The 18,088-nt window shown below is 42.6% G+C and overlaps 17 non-coding genes across 17 annotated transcripts; all 17 read right to left on the minus strand.

Moving 5' to 3' along the window:
* Positions 1-503: 503 nt before the first annotated feature.
* On the minus strand, positions 504-576 carry TRNAR-UCG (transfer RNA arginine (anticodon UCG)). Its single transcript has one exon. It is a non-coding gene; the product is annotated as a tRNA-Arg (tRNA).
* A 644-nt stretch (positions 577-1,220) lies between these two features.
* TRNAR-CCU (transfer RNA arginine (anticodon CCU)) lies at positions 1,221-1,293 on the minus strand. The gene has a single exon. It is a non-coding gene; the product is annotated as a tRNA-Arg (tRNA).
* An 804-nt stretch (positions 1,294-2,097) lies between these two features.
* Positions 2,098-2,170, minus strand: TRNAR-UCG (transfer RNA arginine (anticodon UCG)). Its single transcript has one exon. It is a non-coding gene; the product is annotated as a tRNA-Arg (tRNA).
* A 567-nt stretch (positions 2,171-2,737) lies between these two features.
* TRNAR-CCU (transfer RNA arginine (anticodon CCU)) lies at positions 2,738-2,810 on the minus strand. The gene has a single exon. It is a non-coding gene; the product is annotated as a tRNA-Arg (tRNA).
* Positions 2,811-3,613: 803 nt separating this feature from the next.
* TRNAR-UCG (transfer RNA arginine (anticodon UCG)) lies at positions 3,614-3,686 on the minus strand. Its single transcript has one exon. It is a non-coding gene; the product is annotated as a tRNA-Arg (tRNA).
* A 644-nt stretch (positions 3,687-4,330) lies between these two features.
* On the minus strand, positions 4,331-4,403 carry TRNAR-CCU (transfer RNA arginine (anticodon CCU)). Its single transcript has one exon. It is a non-coding gene; the product is annotated as a tRNA-Arg (tRNA).
* An 804-nt stretch (positions 4,404-5,207) lies between these two features.
* Positions 5,208-5,280, minus strand: TRNAR-UCG (transfer RNA arginine (anticodon UCG)). Its single transcript has one exon. It is a non-coding gene; the product is annotated as a tRNA-Arg (tRNA).
* A 644-nt stretch (positions 5,281-5,924) lies between these two features.
* On the minus strand, positions 5,925-5,997 carry TRNAR-CCU (transfer RNA arginine (anticodon CCU)). Its single transcript has one exon. It is a non-coding gene; the product is annotated as a tRNA-Arg (tRNA).
* A 1,148-nt stretch (positions 5,998-7,145) lies between these two features.
* On the minus strand, positions 7,146-7,218 carry TRNAR-UCG (transfer RNA arginine (anticodon UCG)). The gene has a single exon. It is a non-coding gene; the product is annotated as a tRNA-Arg (tRNA).
* A 643-nt stretch (positions 7,219-7,861) lies between these two features.
* TRNAR-CCU (transfer RNA arginine (anticodon CCU)) lies at positions 7,862-7,935 on the minus strand. The gene has a single exon. It is a non-coding gene; the product is annotated as a tRNA-Arg (tRNA).
* Positions 7,936-8,738: 803 nt separating this feature from the next.
* Positions 8,739-8,811, minus strand: TRNAR-UCG (transfer RNA arginine (anticodon UCG)). The gene has a single exon. It is a non-coding gene; the product is annotated as a tRNA-Arg (tRNA).
* Positions 8,812-9,455: 644 nt separating this feature from the next.
* On the minus strand, positions 9,456-9,528 carry TRNAR-CCG (transfer RNA arginine (anticodon CCG)). Its single transcript has one exon. It is a non-coding gene; the product is annotated as a tRNA-Arg (tRNA).
* Positions 9,529-10,331: 803 nt separating this feature from the next.
* On the minus strand, positions 10,332-10,404 carry TRNAR-UCG (transfer RNA arginine (anticodon UCG)). The gene has a single exon. It is a non-coding gene; the product is annotated as a tRNA-Arg (tRNA).
* A 643-nt stretch (positions 10,405-11,047) lies between these two features.
* On the minus strand, positions 11,048-11,121 carry TRNAR-CCU (transfer RNA arginine (anticodon CCU)). Its single transcript has one exon. It is a non-coding gene; the product is annotated as a tRNA-Arg (tRNA).
* Positions 11,122-11,925: 804 nt separating this feature from the next.
* Positions 11,926-11,998, minus strand: TRNAR-UCG (transfer RNA arginine (anticodon UCG)). The gene has a single exon. It is a non-coding gene; the product is annotated as a tRNA-Arg (tRNA).
* A 644-nt stretch (positions 11,999-12,642) lies between these two features.
* On the minus strand, positions 12,643-12,715 carry TRNAR-CCU (transfer RNA arginine (anticodon CCU)). The gene has a single exon. It is a non-coding gene; the product is annotated as a tRNA-Arg (tRNA).
* Positions 12,716-13,518: 803 nt separating this feature from the next.
* TRNAR-UCG (transfer RNA arginine (anticodon UCG)) lies at positions 13,519-13,591 on the minus strand. Its single transcript has one exon. It is a non-coding gene; the product is annotated as a tRNA-Arg (tRNA).
* Positions 13,592-18,088: the final 4,497 nt, after the last annotated feature.

An 18,088-nucleotide genomic window follows, 5' to 3' on the forward strand; every position in this document is an offset into this window, starting at 1 on the left:
AGAAACAGGCACCAAGTCTGCTAACCAAGTTCAAGCACACCCTGCAACTTAATAGACCAATGCTTTCCAAATTAGCCAACTGTGTCATCAGCAAAGGCAGCCAATGTGCAAAACCTTTATAATTCTTCTGTAGTACTTTTCTTTCTCGTAGGCAAAATTAGCACTTTAACTGCACAAATCATACAGTTTTTACACTTGAAGCACTCCATGAACACATACTTACACACCTTGCATTTCATCTACACACCCTTAAGCTAAAAACCCATTCTGTCAAGTCAAAATTCTGCAACCCTATTACATATTCAGTCCGTGTACATAGAAGCACTTCTTAATGCCACTAACATGGACAAGATTTTAGGCTGAAGATGCAATCTAAATGACTGTGCAGTATGTACTCCACTTCATGAATAATTAGGAATGAGAACATGATGGCTATAAGAGTATTGGAAGAGCCTGCTTCCATTCTGAATGGAAAGCTGAGTTGTGTGACCATTGGCAAAAACCGACCACGAAGGGACTCGAACCCTCAATCTTCTGATCCGAAGTCAGACACCTTATCCATTAGGCCACGCGGTCATATGTCCTGCTGTGCTTATTTTTATAATGTAGGTGGTATGCAAGGATGGGAAATATGATATTGATAGTTATTTAGGTTTACATCCCATTGTGTTTTTTCAGCTCCTTTCAATTAAAGCACTCTTTTGGAATCTATATAATGAGAATGTCACCAGTACGATAAGCTTTTGTTTTCTTTTTTGCATTTAAACCTCTTTCTTCATGAGATTAAAGCTCAGTTGTATGCTTTACATAGCTCTGGATTTTTCCAGAAGGGTAGAGAAACTGTTTAGACAGTAGTACAAACTGCTCCTTTCTGGATATGCCAATTTACACACGCTCAAAGGTTGTATACGTTTCATGAATCCTGACTTGCCCTATTCAAGTAGCTGAAAGCCTGTCACCACCTCTAGAAACAACAGTTACACCAATCCAATTCAAATCATTTTTTCCAAAGGAATATCTTCTGACGGGTCAAAGTTGTATCCGACAAAGATAGGTGTTTAAAAATCTACTTTGTAGTTTCAGAACATCAACATGACCCTGAAGATTACAGAAGTAAAATGGTACCATTTCAAAGTTCCTAATACCTCATAAGCTTCTGAGCGGAAGCATGTAATAAATATATACTTTTTTCTTGAAAAGTAATAGTGGATATTGGTTTTCACCTCAGATGGGACTCGAACCCACAATCCCTGGCTTAGGAGGCCAGTGCCTTATCCATTAGGCCACTGAGGCACAGATGAACACTTGCACGCTAGAGGCATTATATAAATGTATTCAATCGTCAAACACTGGTGTCTGCACACAGGACATTTCTCAGTTCTCTCCATAAGTAAACTTCCCATTTTCATCCTCTTCCATCCCCGACTTTAACACTCTGTTCTGTGCTATAATGGAGGCTCTGCATTTCGAGCAAGAGGAGAGAAATTGGAGGAGAACCACTTTCGACTCAACACTTCTTCTTTCCTGGATGCTTTTCTCAATAAACTGGGCTTTGACAGTGGTATCAAGCCGTCCTTGTCTTCAGCAGGACACAGAAACAGGCACCAAGTCTCCTAACCAAGTTCAACCACACTCTGCAACTTAATAGACCAATGCTTTAGAAATTAGCCAACTTTGTCATCAGCAAAGGCAGCCAATGTGCCAATCCTTTATAATTCTTCTGTAGTACTTTTCTTTCTCGTAGGCAAAATTAGCACTTTAACTGCACAAATCATACAGATTTTTACACTTGAAGCACTCCATGAACACATACTTACACACCTTGCATTTCATCTACACGCCCTTAAGCTAAAAACCCATTCTGTCAAGTCAAAATTCTGCAACCCTATTACATATTCAGTGCGTGTACATAGAAGCACTTCTTAATGCCACTAACATGGACAAGATTTTAGGCTGAAGATGCAATCTAAATGACTGTGCAGTATGTACTCCACTGCATGAATAATTAGGAATGAGAACATGATGGCTATAAGAGTATTGGAAGAGCCTGCTTCCATTCTGAACGGAAAGCTGAGTTGTGTGTCCATTGGTTAAAACCGACCACGAAGGGACTCGAACCCTCAATCTTCTGATCCGAAGTCAGACACCTTATCCATTAGGCCACGCGGTCATATGTCCTGCTGTGCTTATTTTTATAATGTAGGTAGTATGCAAGGATGGGAAATATGATATTGATAGTTATTTAGGTTTACATCCCATTGTGTTTTTTCAGCTCCTTTCAATTAAAGCACTCTTTTGGAATCTATATAATGAGAATGTCACCAGTACAATAAGCTTTTGTTTTCTTTTTTGCATTTAAACCTCTTTCTTCATGAGATTAAAGCTCAGTTGTATGCTTTACATAGCTCTGGATATTTCCAGAAGTGGAGAGAAACTGTTTTGACAGTAGTACAAACTGCTCCTTTCTGGATATGCCAATTTACACACGCTCAAAGGTTGTATACGTTTCATGAATCCTGCCTTGCCCTATTCAAGTAGCTGAAAGCCTGTCACCACCTCTAGAAACAACAGTTACACCAATCCAATTCAAATAATTTTTTCCAAAGGAATATCTTCTGCCGGGTCAAAAAGTAAAATGGTACCATTTCAAAGTTCCTAATACCACATAAGCTTCTGAGCGGAAGCATGTAATAAATATATCAATTTTTCTGGAAAAGTAAGAGTGGATATTGGTTTTCACCTCAGATGGGACTCAAACCCACAATCCCTGGCTTAGGAGGCCAGTGCCTTATCCATTAGGCCACTGAGGCACAGATAAACACTTGCAGTCTAGAGGCATTATTTAAATGTATTCAATCGTCAAACACTGGTGTCTGCACACAGGACATTTCTCAGTTCTCTCCATAAGTAAACTTCCCATTTTCATCCTCTTCCATCCCCGACTTTAACACTCTGTTCTGTGCTATAATGGACTCTCTGCATTTCGAGCAAGTGGAGAGAAATTGGAGGAGAACCCCTCTCGACTCAACACTTCTTCTTTCCTGAATGCTTTTCTCAATAAACTGGGCTTTGACAGTGGTATCAAGCCGTCCTTGTCTTCAGCAGGACACAGAAACAGGCACCAAGTCTCCTAACCAAGTTCAACCACACTCTGCAACTTAATAGACCAATGCTTCACAAATTAGCCAACTGTGTCATCAGCAAAGGCAGCCAATGTGCCAATCCTTTATAATTCTTCTGTAGTACTTCTCTTTCTCGTAGGCAAAATTAGCACTTTAACTGCACAAATCATACAGATTTTACACTTGAGGCACTCCATGAACACATACTTACACACCTTGCATTTCATCTACACACCCTTAAGATAAAAACCCATTCTGTCAAGTCAAAATTCTGCAACCCTATTACATATTCAGTGCGTGTACATAGAAGCACTTCTTAATGCCACTAACATGAACAAGATTTTAGGCTGAAGATGCTATCTAAATGACTGTGCAGTATGTACTCCACTTCATGAATATTTAGGAATGAGAACATGATGGCTATAAGAGTATTGGAAGAGCCTGCTTCCATTCTGAATGGAAATCTGAGTTGTGTGACCATTGGCAAAAACCGACCACGAAGGGACTCGAACCCTCAATCTTCTGATCCGAAGTCAGACGCCTTATCCATTAGGCCACGCAGTCATATGTCCTGCTGTGCTTATTTTTATAATGTAGGTGGTATGCAAGGATGTGAAATATGATATTGATAGTTATTTAGGTTTACATCCCATTGTGTGTTTTCAGCTCCTTTCAATTAAAGCACTCTTTTGGAATCTATATAATGAGAATGTCACCAGTTTGATAAGCTTTTGTTTTCTTTTTTGCATTTAAACCTCTTTCTTCATGAGATTAAAGCTCAGTTGTATGCTTTACATAGCTCTGGATATTTCCAGAAGTGGAGAGAAACTGTTTTGACAGTAGTACAAACTGCTCCTTTCTGGATATGCCAATTTACACACGCTCAAAGGTTGTATACGTTTCATGAATCCTGACTTGCCCTATTCACGTAGCTGAAAGCCTGTCACCACCTCTAGAAACAACAGTTACACCAATCCAATTCAAATCATTTTTTCCAAAGGTATATCTTCTGCCGGGTCAAAGTTGCATCTGACAAAGATAGGTGTTTAAAAATCTACTTTGTAGTTTCAGAACACCAACATGACCCTGAAGAGTACAGAAGTAAAATTGTACCATTTCAAAGTTCCTAATACCTCATAAGCTTCTGAGCGGAAGCATGTAATAAATATATAAATTTTTCTAGAAAAGTAATAGTGGATATTGGTTTTCACCTCAGATGGGACTCGAACCCACAATCCCTGGCTTAGGAGGCCAGTGCCTTATCCATTAGGCCACTGAGGCACAGATGAACACTTGCAGTCTAGAGGCATTATATAAATGTATTCAATCGTCAAACACTGGTGTCTGCACACAGGACATTTCTCAGTTCTCTCCATAAGTAAACTTCCCATTTTCATCCTCTTCCATCCCCGACTTTAACACTCTGTTCTGTGCTATAATGGAGGCTCTGCATTTCGAGCAAGTGGAGAGAAATTGGAGGAGAACCACTTTCGACTCAACACTTCTTCTTTCCTGGATGCTTTTCTCAATAAACTGGGCTTTGACAGTGGTATCAAGCCGTCCTTGTCTTCAGCAGGACACAGAAACAGGCACCAAGTCTCCTAACCAAGTTCAACCACACTCTGCAACTTAATAGACCAATGCTTTACAAATTAGCCAACTGTGTCATCAGCAAAGGCAGCCAATGTGCCAATCCTTTATAATTCTTCTGTAGTACTTTTCTTTCTCGTAGGCAAAATTAGCACTTTAACTGCACAAATCATACAGATTTTTACACTTGAAGCACTCCATGAACACATACTTACACACCTTGCATTTCATCTACACACCCTTAAGCTAAAAACCCATTCTGTCAAGTCAAAATTCTGCAACCCTATTACATATTCAGTGCGTGTACATAGAAGCACTTCTTAATGCCACTAACATGGACAAGATTTAAGGCTGAAGATGCAATCTAAATGACTGTGCAGTATGTACTCCACTTCATGAATAATTAGGAATGAGAACATGATGGCTATAAGAGTATTGGAAGAGCCTGCTTCCATTCTGAACGGAAAGCTGAGTTGTGTGTCCATTGGCAAAAACCGACCACGAAGGGACTCGAACCCTCAATCTTCTGATTCGAAGTCAGACACCTTATCCATTATGCCACACGGTCATATGTCCTGCTGTGCTTAATTTTATAATGTAGGTAGTATGCAAGGATGGGAAATATGATATTGATAGTTATTTAGGTTTACATCCCATTGTGTTTTTTCAGCTCCTTTCAATTAAAGCACTCTTTTGGAATCTATATAATGAGAATGTCACCAGTACGATAAGCTTTTGTTTTCTTTTTTGCATTTAAACCTCTTTCTTCATGAGATTAAAGCTCAGTTGTATGCTTTACATAGCTCTGGATATTTCCAGAAGTGGAGAGAAACTGTTTTGACAGTAGTACAAACTGCTCCTTTCTGGATATGCCAATTTACACACGCTCAAAGGTTGTATACGTTTCATGAATCCTGCCTTGCCCTATTCAAGTAGCTGAAAGCCTGTCACCACCTCTAGAAACAACAGTTACACCAATCCAATTCAAATCATTTTTTCCAAAGGAATATCTTCTGCCGGGTCAAAGTTGCATCTGACAAAGATAGGTGTTTAAAAATCTACTTTGTAGTTTCATAACACCAACATGACCCTGAAGAGTACAGAAGTAAAATGGTACCATTTCAAAGTTCCTAATACCTCATAAGCTTCTGAGCGGAAGCATGTTATAAATATATACATTTTTCTGGAAAAGTAAGAGCGGATATTGGTTTTCACCTCAGATGGGACTCGAACCCACAATCCCTGGCTTAGGAGGCCAGTGCCTTATCCATTAGGCCACTGAGGCACAGATAAACACTTGCAGTCTAGAGGCATTATTTAAATGTATTCAATCGTCAAACACTGGTGTCTGAAGTAGTGTGGCTCACTGGTTAGAGGCGGCAGACCCGAGAGCAGAGGACGGCCCGGGACCAGGGTTCGATTCCCAACGCGGCAGGTTTCTGGACCAGGGTCAGCGGACTCGATAATTCTCTCGCCTCGGTGCCCACTCTGATCAGAGATCGCACTCGGTAACTCTGGGCACTAGCTTGCCTCATCTTCACTAACGGCCCCACCAGACCGCCGGGGATGCCTGGTCTCACCCTGGAGATACCCATTAAGGGACCATCTCTCAGGGAAGCCAGGAAGGGTTTCGCAGCGGTCGAAGTGCGGAGATACTCCTCCGGGAGTCGATCCTAGCGCTATATATATAAACTTGCACACAGGACATTTCTCAGTTCTCTCCATAAGTAAACTTCCCATTTTCATCCTCTTCCATCCCCGACTTTAACACTCTGTTCTGTGCTATAATGGACTCTCTGCATTTCGAGCAAGTGGAGAGAAATTGGAGGAGAACCACTCTCGACTCAACACTTCTTCTTTCCTGGATGCTTTTCTCAATAAACTGGGCTTTGACAGTGGTATCAAGCCGTCCTTGTCTTCAGCAGGACACAGAAACAGGCACCAAGTCTCCTAACCAAGTTCAACCACACTCTGCAACTTAATAGACCAATGCTTCACAAATTAGCCAAATGTGTCATCAGCAAAGGCAGCCAATGTGCCAATCCTTTATAATTCTTCTGTAGTACTTCTCTTTCTCTTAGGCAAAATTAGCACTTTAACTGCACAAATCATACAGATTTTACACTTGAAGCACTCCATGAACACATACTTACACACCTTGCATTTCATCTACACACCCTTAAGCTAAAAACCCATTCTGTCAAGTCAAAATTCTGCAACCCTATTACATATTCTGTGCGTGTACATAGAAGCACTTCTTAATGCCACTAACATGAACAAGATTTTAGGCTGAAGATGCAATCTAAATGACTGTGCAGTATGTACTCCACTTCATGAATAATTAGGAATTAGAACATGATGGCTATAAGAGTATTGGAAGAGCCTGCTTCCATTCTGAATGGAAATCTGAGTTGTGTGACCATTGGCAAAAACCGACCACGAAGGGACTCGAACCCTCAATCTTCTGATACGAAGTCAGACGCCTTATCCATTAGGCCACGCGGTCATATGTCCTGCTGAGCTTATTTTTATAATGTAGGTGGTATGCAAGGATGGGAAATATGATATTGATAGTTATTTAGGTTTACATCCCATTGTGTATTTTCAGCTCCTTTCAATTAAAGCACTCTTTTGGAATCTATATAATGAAAATGTCTCCAGTACGATAAGCTTTTGTTTTCTTTTTTGCATTTAAACCTCTTTCTTCATGAGAATAAAGCTCATTTGTACGCTTTACATAGCTCTGGATATTTCTAGAGGTGGAGAGAAACTGTTTTGACAGTAGTAAAAACTGCTCCTTTCTGGATATGCCAATTTACACACGCTCAAAGGTTGTATACGTTTCATGAATCCTGACTTGCCCTATTCAAGTAGCTGAAAGCCTGTCACCACCTCTAGAAACAACAGTTACACCAATCCAATTCAAATCATTTTTTCCAAAGGAATATCTTCTGCCGGGTCAAAGTTGCATCTGACAAAGATAGGTGTTTAAAAATCTACTTTGTAGTTTCAGAACACCAACATGACTCTGAAGAGTACAGAAGTAAAATGGTACCATTTCAAAGTTCCTAATACCACATAAGCTTCTGAGCGGAAGCATGTAATATATATATCAATTTTTCTGGAAAAGTAAGAGTGGATATTGGTTTTCACCTCAGATGGGAATCGAACCCACAATCCCTGGCTTAGGAGGCCAGTGCCTTATCCATTAGGCCACTGAGGGACAGATAAACACTTGCAGTCTAGAGGCATTATTTAAATGTATTCAATCGTCAAACACTGGTGTCTGCACACAGGACATTTCTCAGTTCTCTCCATAAATAAACTTCCCATTTTCATCCTCTTCCATCCCCGACTTTAACACTCTGTTCTGTGCTATAATCGAGGCTCTGCATTTCGCGCAAGTGGAGAGAAATTGGAGGAGAACCACTTTCGACTCAACACTTCTTCTTTCCTGGATGCTTTTCTCAATAAACTGGGCTTTGACAGTGGTATCAAGCCGTCCTTGTCTTCAGCAGGACACAGAAACAGGCACCAAGTCTCCTAACCAAGTTCAACCACACTCTGCAACTTAATAGACCAATGCTTCACAAATTAGCCAACTGTGTCATCAGCAAAGGCAGCCAATGTGCCAATCCTTTATAATTCTTCTGTAGTACTTCTCTTTCTCGTAGGCAAAATTAGCACTTTAACTGCACAAATCATACAGATTTTACACTTGAAGCACTCCATGAACACATACTTACACACCTTGCATTTCATCTACACACCCTTAAGCTAAAAACCCATTCTGTCAATTCAAAATTCTGCAACCCTATTACATATTCCGTGCGTGTACATAGAAGCACTTCTTAATGCCACTAACATGAACAAGATTTTAGGCTGAAGATGCAATCTAAATGACTGTGCAGTATGTACTCCACTTCATGAATAATTAGGAATGAGAACATGATGGCTATAAGAGTATTGGAAGAGCCTGCTTCCATTCTGAATGGAAATCTGAGTTGTGTGACCATTGGCAAAAACCGACCACGAAGGGACTCGAACCCTCAATCTTCTGATACGAAGTCAGACGCCTTATCCATTAGGCCACGCGGTCATATGTCCTGCTGTGCTTATTTTTATAATGTAGGTGGTATGCAAGGATGGGAAATATGATATTGATAGTTATTTAGGTTTACATCCCATTGTGTGTTTTCAGCTCCTTTCAATTAAAGCACTCTTTTGGAATCTATATAATGAAAATGTCTCCAGTACGATAAGCTTTTGTTTTCTTTTTTGCATTTAAACCTCTTTCTTCATGAGAATAAAGCTCAGTTGTATGCTTAACATAGCTCTGGATATTTCTAGAGGTGGAGAGAAACTGTTTTGACAGTAGTAAAAACTGCTCCTTTCTGGATATGCCAATTTACACACGCTCAAAGGTTGTATACGTTTCATGAATCCTGACTTGCCCTATTCAAGTAGCTGAAAGCCTGTCACCACCTCTAGAAACAACAGTTACACCAATCCAATTCAAATCATTTTTTCCAAAGGAATATCTTCTGCCGGGTCAAAGTTTCATCTGACAAAGATAGGTGTTTAAAAATCTACTTTGTAGTTTCAGAACACCAACATGACTCTGAAGAGTACAGAAGTAAAATGGTACCATTTCAAAGATCCTAAAACCACATAAGCTTCTGAGCGGAAGCATGTAATAAATATATCAATTTTTCTGGAAAAGTAAGAGTGGATATTGGTTTTCACCTCAGATGGGACTCGAACCCACAATCCCTGGCTTCGGAGGCCAGTGCCTTATCCATTAGGCCACTGAGGCACATATAAACACTTGCAGTCTAGAGGCATTATTTAAATGTATTCAATCATCAAACACTGGTGTCTGCACACAGGACATTTCTCAGTTCTCTCCATAAGTAAACTTCCATTTTTCATCCTCTTCCATCCCCGACTTTAACACTCTGTTCTGTGCTATAATGGACTCTCTGCATTTCGAGCAAGTGGAGAGAAATTGGAGGAGAACCACTCTCGACTCAACACTTCTTCTTTCCTGGATGCGTTTCTCAATAAACTGGGCTTTGACAGTGGTATCAAGCCGTCCTTGTCTTCAGCAGGACACAGAAACAGGCACCAATTCTCCTAACCAAGTTCAACCACACTCTGCAACTTAATAGACCAATGCATCACAAATTAGCCAACTGTGTCATCAGCAAAGGCAGCCAATGTGCCAATCCTTTATAATTCTTCTGTAGTACTTCTCTTTCTCGTAGGCAAAATTAGAACTTTAACTGCACAAATCATACAGATTTTACACTTGAAGCACTCCATGAACACATACTTACACACCTTGCATTTCATCTACACACCCTTAAGCTAAAAACCCATTCTGTCAAGTCATAATTCTGCAACCCTATTACATATTCCGTGTGTGTACATAGAAGCACTTCTTAATGCCACTAACATGAACAAGATTTTAGGCTGAAGATGCAATCTAAATGACTGTGCAGTATGTACTCCACTTCATGAATAATTAGGAATGAGAACATGATGGCTATAAGAGTATTGGAAGAGCCTGCTTCCATTCTGAATGGAAATCTGAGTTGTGTGACCATTGGCAAAAACCGACCACGAAGGAACTCGAACCCTCAATCTTCTGATCCGAAGTCAGACGCCTTATCCATTAGGCCACGCGGTCATATGTCCTGCTGTGCTTATTTTTATAATGTAGGTGGTATGCAAGGATGGGAAATATGATATTGATAGTTATTTAGGTTTACATCCCATTGTTTGTTTTCAGCTCCTTTCAATTAAAGCACTCTTTTGGAATCTATATAATGAAAATGTCACCAGTACGATAAGCTTTTGTTTTCTTTTTTGCATTTAAACCTCTTTCTTCATGAGAATGAAGCTCATTTGTACGCTTTACATAGCTCTGGATATTTCTAGAGGTGGAGAGAAACTGTTTTGACAGTAGTAAAAACTGCTCCTTTCTGGATATGCCAATTTACACACGCTCAAAGGTTGTATACGTTTCATGAATCCTGACTTGCCCTATTCAAGTAGCTGAAAGCCTGTCACCACCTCTAGAAACAACAGTTACACCAATCCAATTCAAAACATTTTTTCCAAAGGAATATCTTCTGCCGGGTCAAAGTTGCATCTGACAAAGATAGGTGTTTAAAAATCTACTTTGTAGTTTCATAACACCAACATGACTCTGAAGAGTACAGAAGTAAAATGGTACCATTTCAAAGTTCCTAATACCACATAAGCTTCTGAGCGGAAGCATGTAATATATATATCAATTTTTCTGGAAAAGTAAGAGTGGATATTGGTTTTCACCTCAGATGGGACTCGAACCCACAATCCCTGGCTTAGGAGGCCAGTGCCTTATCCATTAGGCCACTGAGGGACAGATAAACACTTGCAGTCTAGAGGCATTATTTAAATGTATTCAATCGTCAAACACTGGTGTCTGCACACAGGACATTTCTCAGTTCTCTCCATAAGTAAACTTCCCATTTTCATCCTCTTCCATCCCCGACTTTAACACTCTGTTCTGTGCTATAATGGACGCTCTGCATTTCGAGCAAGTGGAGAGAAATTGGAGGAGAACCACTCTCGACTCAACACTTCTTCTTTCCTGGATGCTTTTCCCAATAAACTGGGCTTTGACAGTGGTATCAAGCCGTCCTTGTCTTCAGCAGGACACAGAAACAGGCACCAAGTCTCCTAACCAAGTTCAACCACACTCTGCAACTTAATAGACCAATGCTTTACAAATTAGCCAACTGTGTCATCAGCAAAGGCAGCCAATGTGCCAATCCTTTATAATTCTTCTGTAGTACTTTTCTTTCTCGTAGGCAAAATTAGCACTTTAACTGCACAAATCATACAGATTTTTACACTTGAAGCACTCCATGAACACATACTTACACACCTTGCATTTCATCTACACATCCTTAAGCTAAAAACCCATTCTGTCAAGTCAAAATTCTGCAACCCTATTACATATTCAGTGCGTGTACATAGAAGCACTTCTTAATGCCACTAACATGGACAAGATTTTAGGCTGAAGATGCAATCGAAATGACTGTGCAGTATGTACTCCACTTCATGAATAATTAGGAATGAGAACATGATGGCTATAAGAGTATTGGAAGAGCCTGCTTCCATTCTGAACGGAAAGCTGAGTTGTGTGTCCATTGTCAAAAACCGACCACGAAGGGACTCGAACCCTCAATCTTCTGATCCGAAGTCAGACACCTTATCCATTAGGCCACGCGGTCATATGTCCTGCTGTGCTTATTTTTATAATGTAGGTAGTATGCAAGGATGGGAAATATGATATTGATAGTTATTTAGGTTTACATCCCATTGTGTTTTTTCAGCTCCTTTCAATTAAAGCACTCTTTTGGAATCTATATAATGAGAATGTCACCAGTACGATAAGCTTTTGTTTTCTTTTTTTCATTTAAACCTCTTTCTTCATGAGATTAAAGCTCAGTTGTATGCTTTACATAGCTCTGGATATTTCCAGAAGTGGAGAGAAACTGTTTTGACAGTAGTACAAACTGCTCCTTTCTGGATATGCCAATTTACACACGCTCAAAGGTTGTATACGTTTCATGAATCCTGACTTGCCCTATTCAAGTAGCTGAAAGCCTGTCACCACCTCTAGAAACAACAGTTACACCAATCCAATTCAAATCATTTTTTCCAAAGGTATATCTTCTGCCGGGTCAAAGTTGCATCTGACAAAGATAGGTGTTTAAAAATCTACTTTGTAGTTTCAGAACACCAACATGAGTCCGGGGAGTACAGAAGTAAAATGGTACCATTTCAAAGTTCCTAATACCTCATAAGCTTCTGAGCGGAAGCATGTAATAAATATATAAATTTTTCAAGAAAAGTAATACTGGATATTGGTTTTCACCTCAGATGGGACTTGAACCCACAATCCCTGGCTTAGGAGGCCAGTGCCTTATCCATTAGGCCACTGAGGCACAGATAAACACTTGCAGTCTAGAGGCATTATTTAAATGTATTCAATCGTCAAACACTGGTGTCTGCACACAGGACATTTCTCAGTTCTCTCCATAAGTAAACTTCCCATTTTCATCCTCTTCCATCCCCGACTTTAACACTCTTTTCTGTGCTATAATGGAGGCTCTGCATTTCGCGCAAGTGGAGAGAAATTGGAGGAGAACCACTTTCGACTCAACACTTCTTCTTTCCTGGATGCTTTTCTCAATAAACTGGGCTTTGACAGTGGTATCAAGCCGTCCTTGTCTTCAGCAGGACACAGAAACAGGCACCAAGTCTCCTAACCAAGTTCAACCACACTCTGCAACTTAATAGACCAATGCTTCACAAATTAGCCAACTGTGTCATCAGCAAAGGCAGCCAATGTGCCAATCCTTTATAATTCTTCTGTAGTACTTCTCTTTCTCGTAGGCAAAATTAGCACTTTAACTGCACAAATCATACAGATTTTACACTTGAAGCACTCCATGAACACATACTTACACACCTTGCATTTCATCTACACACCCTTAAGCTAAAAACCCATTCTGTCAAGTCAAAATTCTGCAACCCTATTACATATTCCGTGCGTGTACATAGAAGCACTTCTTAATGCCACTAACATGAACAAGATTTTAGGCTGAAGATGCAATCTAAATGACTGTGCAGTATGTACTCCACTTCATGAATATTTAGGAATGAGAACATGATGGCTATATGAGTATTGGAAGAGCCTGCTTCCATTCTGAATGGAAAGCTGAGTTGTGTGACCAGTGGCAAAAACCGACCACGAAGTGACTCGAACCCTCAATCTTCTGATCCGAAGTCAGACGCCTTATCCATTAGGCCACGCGGTCATATGTCCTGCTGAGCTTATTTTTATAATGTAGGTGGTATGCAAGAATGGGAAATATGATATTTATAGTTATTTAGGTTTACATCCTATTGTGTGTTTTCAGCTCCTTTCAATTAAAGCACTCTTTTGGAATCTATATAATGAAAATGTCACCAGTACGATAAGCTTTTGTTTTCTTTTTTGCAATTAAACCTCTTTCTTCATGAGAATAAAGCTCAGTTGTATGCTTTACATAGCTCTGGATATTTCTAGAGGTGGAGAGAAACTGTGACCGTCTGACTCTCGCTCTCAGAGGTCGCTCCCACTCGCTCCTCCTCGAGCCTTACCCCAGAGAGTGTACTGCTGCACAGCACCTGCCTTCTCCCCTGCATAGCGCTCCTGTATAGCGCTTGGTATCGTTTTTCATTTTTCTTTCTTTCACAGAGAGTGTACTGCTGCACAGCGCCTGCCTTCTCCCCTGCATAGCGCTCCTGTATAGCGCTTGGTATCGTTTTTCGTTTTCCTTTCTGTCAAGAATTGTAGTTAACTTTTAACTAATAGCGTTTTTCCTGCGCTTTAATTTATATTGTTGTTCTGATCAGTGCTCCTGATATCTGGCAACTTTAGCGCGGGGACTGCTGAAATCGCGCTACCCCACCGCCATTTTGCTGTTGTTGTTTGTTTACCTGCCCCAGTGTCTCCTCCCCGCTCCCGCCTCCCAAGCTGACCCTCCCACGCTCCACCCCCCCACTATCCATTTATGGACAGATGCACCCACGCGCAGCGTCCACGCGCTACGGACACGCTGAAGGTGCGCCAAAGGTAAGCCCGTCTACGCCCATCCGCGCCTGGACCGCGCCCAGCGCCAGACCCCCTGGCCCTCGCATTGCCCAGCCCTCCCGCATTACCTACAATGCCACCACCCTCCTAGCCCTTAACCCCGGCCGCTCCCTCAACTGCGTCCAAGCCGCTCCTGGACACACCCATGGACCTTTCTCATGCTACCCTTGCAAATTCATCGGCACCGACACCAACTCCGCTACGACCACACCACAGATTCCCGACCCCAACCACCTACAATGCATCTTGCTCAACACCCGATCGGTCCACAGGCATGCCATTGACCTCTGGAATCTACTCGACACCATCTCTCCGGACATCGCCTTCCTAACAGAAACATGGATGAACGCCTCCTCCGCCCCAGACATCACCATTGCCATCCCAGAAGATTATAAGATCATACGCAAGGACCGTACCGGCCACACAGGAGGAGGAATCGCTATCGTCCATAAGAAATCCATCCACATCTCAACCAGCTCTGATGTCAATCTTGCCAACTCTGAACACCTTCACTTCCAGATCCACATCGACCCCAAGACCACACTCAGAGGCACCCTCCTTTACAGGCCACCAGGACCCCGCGCACAATTTAGTGAGGACATCACGGACTTCATCACTCCACACGCGCTCCCCTCCAAAGATTACATCCTTCTGGGAGACCTCAATTTTCACCTTGAAAAGAACAACGACCGCAACTCCACCACCCTTTTGGACAACCTCGCCAACCTCGGACTTAAACAACTGGTCACTTCCCCCACCCACATCGCAGGTCACACCCTCGACCCTATCTTCACCTCCAGCAATCATGTCTCCTTCAGCCACACTACGGCTCTCCTCTGGACTGACCACAGCTGCGTTCACTTTACCTACAACAAGCCCAAACCCAACAACCACCCCCTACCAACTCTGCAAAGAAACTGGAACAAAATCACCATCGACCAGATCTCCTCATCGCTCCTTCTAAACCCCCCAGCCCACTCCTCAAACCCCGACCAAGCCGCCACCAACCTCACCCTATGGTTATCCAACAGCGCCGACATCCTAGCACCACTGAAAAAACGACAAAGCAAACTTGGCAGCAAGAAGGCCTCATGGTTCAACGATGATCTTAAGAAATCCAAGAAACTCTGCCGCTCCCTTGAGAAGGCCTGGAAAAAAGACCCAACCACCAGCACCAAGGACGCCTTCAAAAACGCCACCCGCATACACCACCAACTGATCCAAAAGGCCAAGAAAACCGCCTTCAAGGACCGACTAGATAACAACGCCCACAACAGCAAGGAACTTTTCAACATCGTCAAGGAATTTACCAATCCCTCGGCCAACTCTAACGACATCACCCCCTCTCAAGCCCTCTGCGACTCCCTAGCTTCATTCTTCCACAACAAAATTGCAGACATCCACAACAGCTTCGACAACCAACCCGGAGACCAACCCACCCAACCATCTGCTGGACCTTCACCCCCCTCGAACATCCTTAATGACTGGAACCCAATCTCCACTGAGGACACCATCCGCCTGATGAACTCCATCCACTCAGGATCCCCCACAGACCCATGCCCTCACCACATCTTCAACAAAGCAGACTCCATCATAGCACCGCACCTCCGAGACGTCATCAACTGCTCCTTCAACTCCGCCACCTTCCCGGAAAGCTGGAAACACGCTGAACTCAGCGCCCTTCTGAAAAAACCCACAGCGGACCCCACCGAACTCAAAAATTACCGCCCCATCTCGCTCCTTCCATTCCCGGCCAAAGTCATCGAGAAAGCTGTCAACAACCAGCTCGCCGCCTTCCTCGAAGCCAACAAATCCCTCGACTCCTCACAGTCCGGCTTCCGAGCAAAACACAGCACTGAGACCGCCCTCATCGCAGCAACAGACGACATTCGAACTCTACTGGACAATGGAGACACTGTTGCCCTCATCCTCCTCGACCTCTCCGCAGCCTTCGACACAGTCTGTCATAGCACCCTTCTACAGCGCCTCAGAAACATCGGAATCCAAGGAAAAGCACTAGAATGGATCACCTCGTTCCTCACCGGAAGAACCCAGAGAGTCCGCCTTCCACCATTCAAGTCAGAGGCCACTGAAGTCATCTGCGGCGTACCACAAGGATCTTCACTCAGCCCCACCCTCTTCAACGTATACATGAGCCCCCTCGCGGCCATCGCCCGCCAACACAACCTCAACATCATCTCCTACGCGGATGACACTCAACTGATCCTATCACTCACCAATGACCCTAGCACCGCCAAAACTAACCTACACGAAGGTATGAAAGAAGTAGCCGAATGGATGAAACACAGCCGTCTGAAACTGAACTCAGATAAAACAGAAGTCCTCATCTTAGGTACCTCCCCCTCCGCATGGGACGACTCTTGGTGGCCAGAAGCCCTTGGAAAAGCACCCATCCCGACAGACCACGCACGGAACCTGGGCGTCATCCTGGATTCCTCACTTTCAATGAACAGACAAGTCAACGCCGTCTCCTCATCCTGCTTCAACATTCTTCGCATGCTCAAAAAAACATTTCGTTGGATCCCCACCGAAACTAGGAAAACGGTCACCCACGCTCTGGTCACGAGCCGACTGGGCTATGGAAACACCCTCTACGCCGGTACTACCGCTAAACTCCAGAAAAAACTCCAACGAATCCAAAACGCCTCAGCCAGGCTCATATTAGACATCCCGCGTAAAGAACATATCTCTGGTCACCTGAAAAACCTTCACTGTGTTCCCGTCAATAAGAGGATCACTTTCCGGCTCCTAACCCACGCACACAAAGCACTCTACGAAATCGGACCAGAATGCCTCAACACACGACTGTCCTTCTACACCCCCTCCCGCCAGCTACGATCATCCAACCAAGCCCTTGCCACTGTACCTCGCATCAACAAAACCACCATGGGAGGTAGATCCTTCTCCTACCTGGCAGCTAAAACCTGGAACTCACTTCCCACTTACCTTCGCTTTACCCAGAACCACCTAGCATTCAGAAAGCAACTTAAAACGTGGATATTCGACAAGTAATTCCCCACCCCCCCTCAAGCGCCTTGAGACTCTCTGGGTATGTAGTGCGCTATACAAATTCTCTGACTTGACTTGACTTGACTTGTTTTGACAGTAGTAAAAACTGCTCCTTTCTGGATATGCCAATTTACACACGCTCAAAGGTTGTATACGTTTCATGAATCCTGACTTGCCCTATTCAAGTAGCTGAAAGCCTGTCACCACCTCTAGAAACAACAGTTACACCAATCCAATTCAAATCATTTTTTCCAAAGGAATATCTTCTGCCGGGTCAAAGTTGCATCTGACAAAGATAGGTGTTTAAAAATATACTTTGTAGTTTCAGAACACCAACATGACTCTGAAGAGTACAGAAGTAAAATGGTACCATTTCAAAGTTCCTAATACCACATAAGCTTCTGAGCGGAAGCATGTAATAAATATATCAATTTTTCTGGAAAAGTAAGAGTGGAAATTGGTTTTCACCTCAGATGGTACTCGAACCCACAATCCTTGGCTTAGGAGGCCAGTGCCTTATCCATTAGGCCACTGAGGCACAGATAAACAATTGCAGTCTAGAGGCATTATTTAAATGTATTCAATCGTCAAACACTGGTGTCTGCACACAGGACATTTCTCAGTTCTCTTCATAAGTAAACTTCCCATT

Source organism: Lissotriton vulgaris, chromosome 5, assembly GCF_964263255.1.
Source record: "Lissotriton vulgaris chromosome 5, aLisVul1.2, whole genome shotgun sequence".
Taxonomy (NCBI): Eukaryota; Metazoa; Chordata; class Amphibia; order Caudata; family Salamandridae; genus Lissotriton; species Lissotriton vulgaris.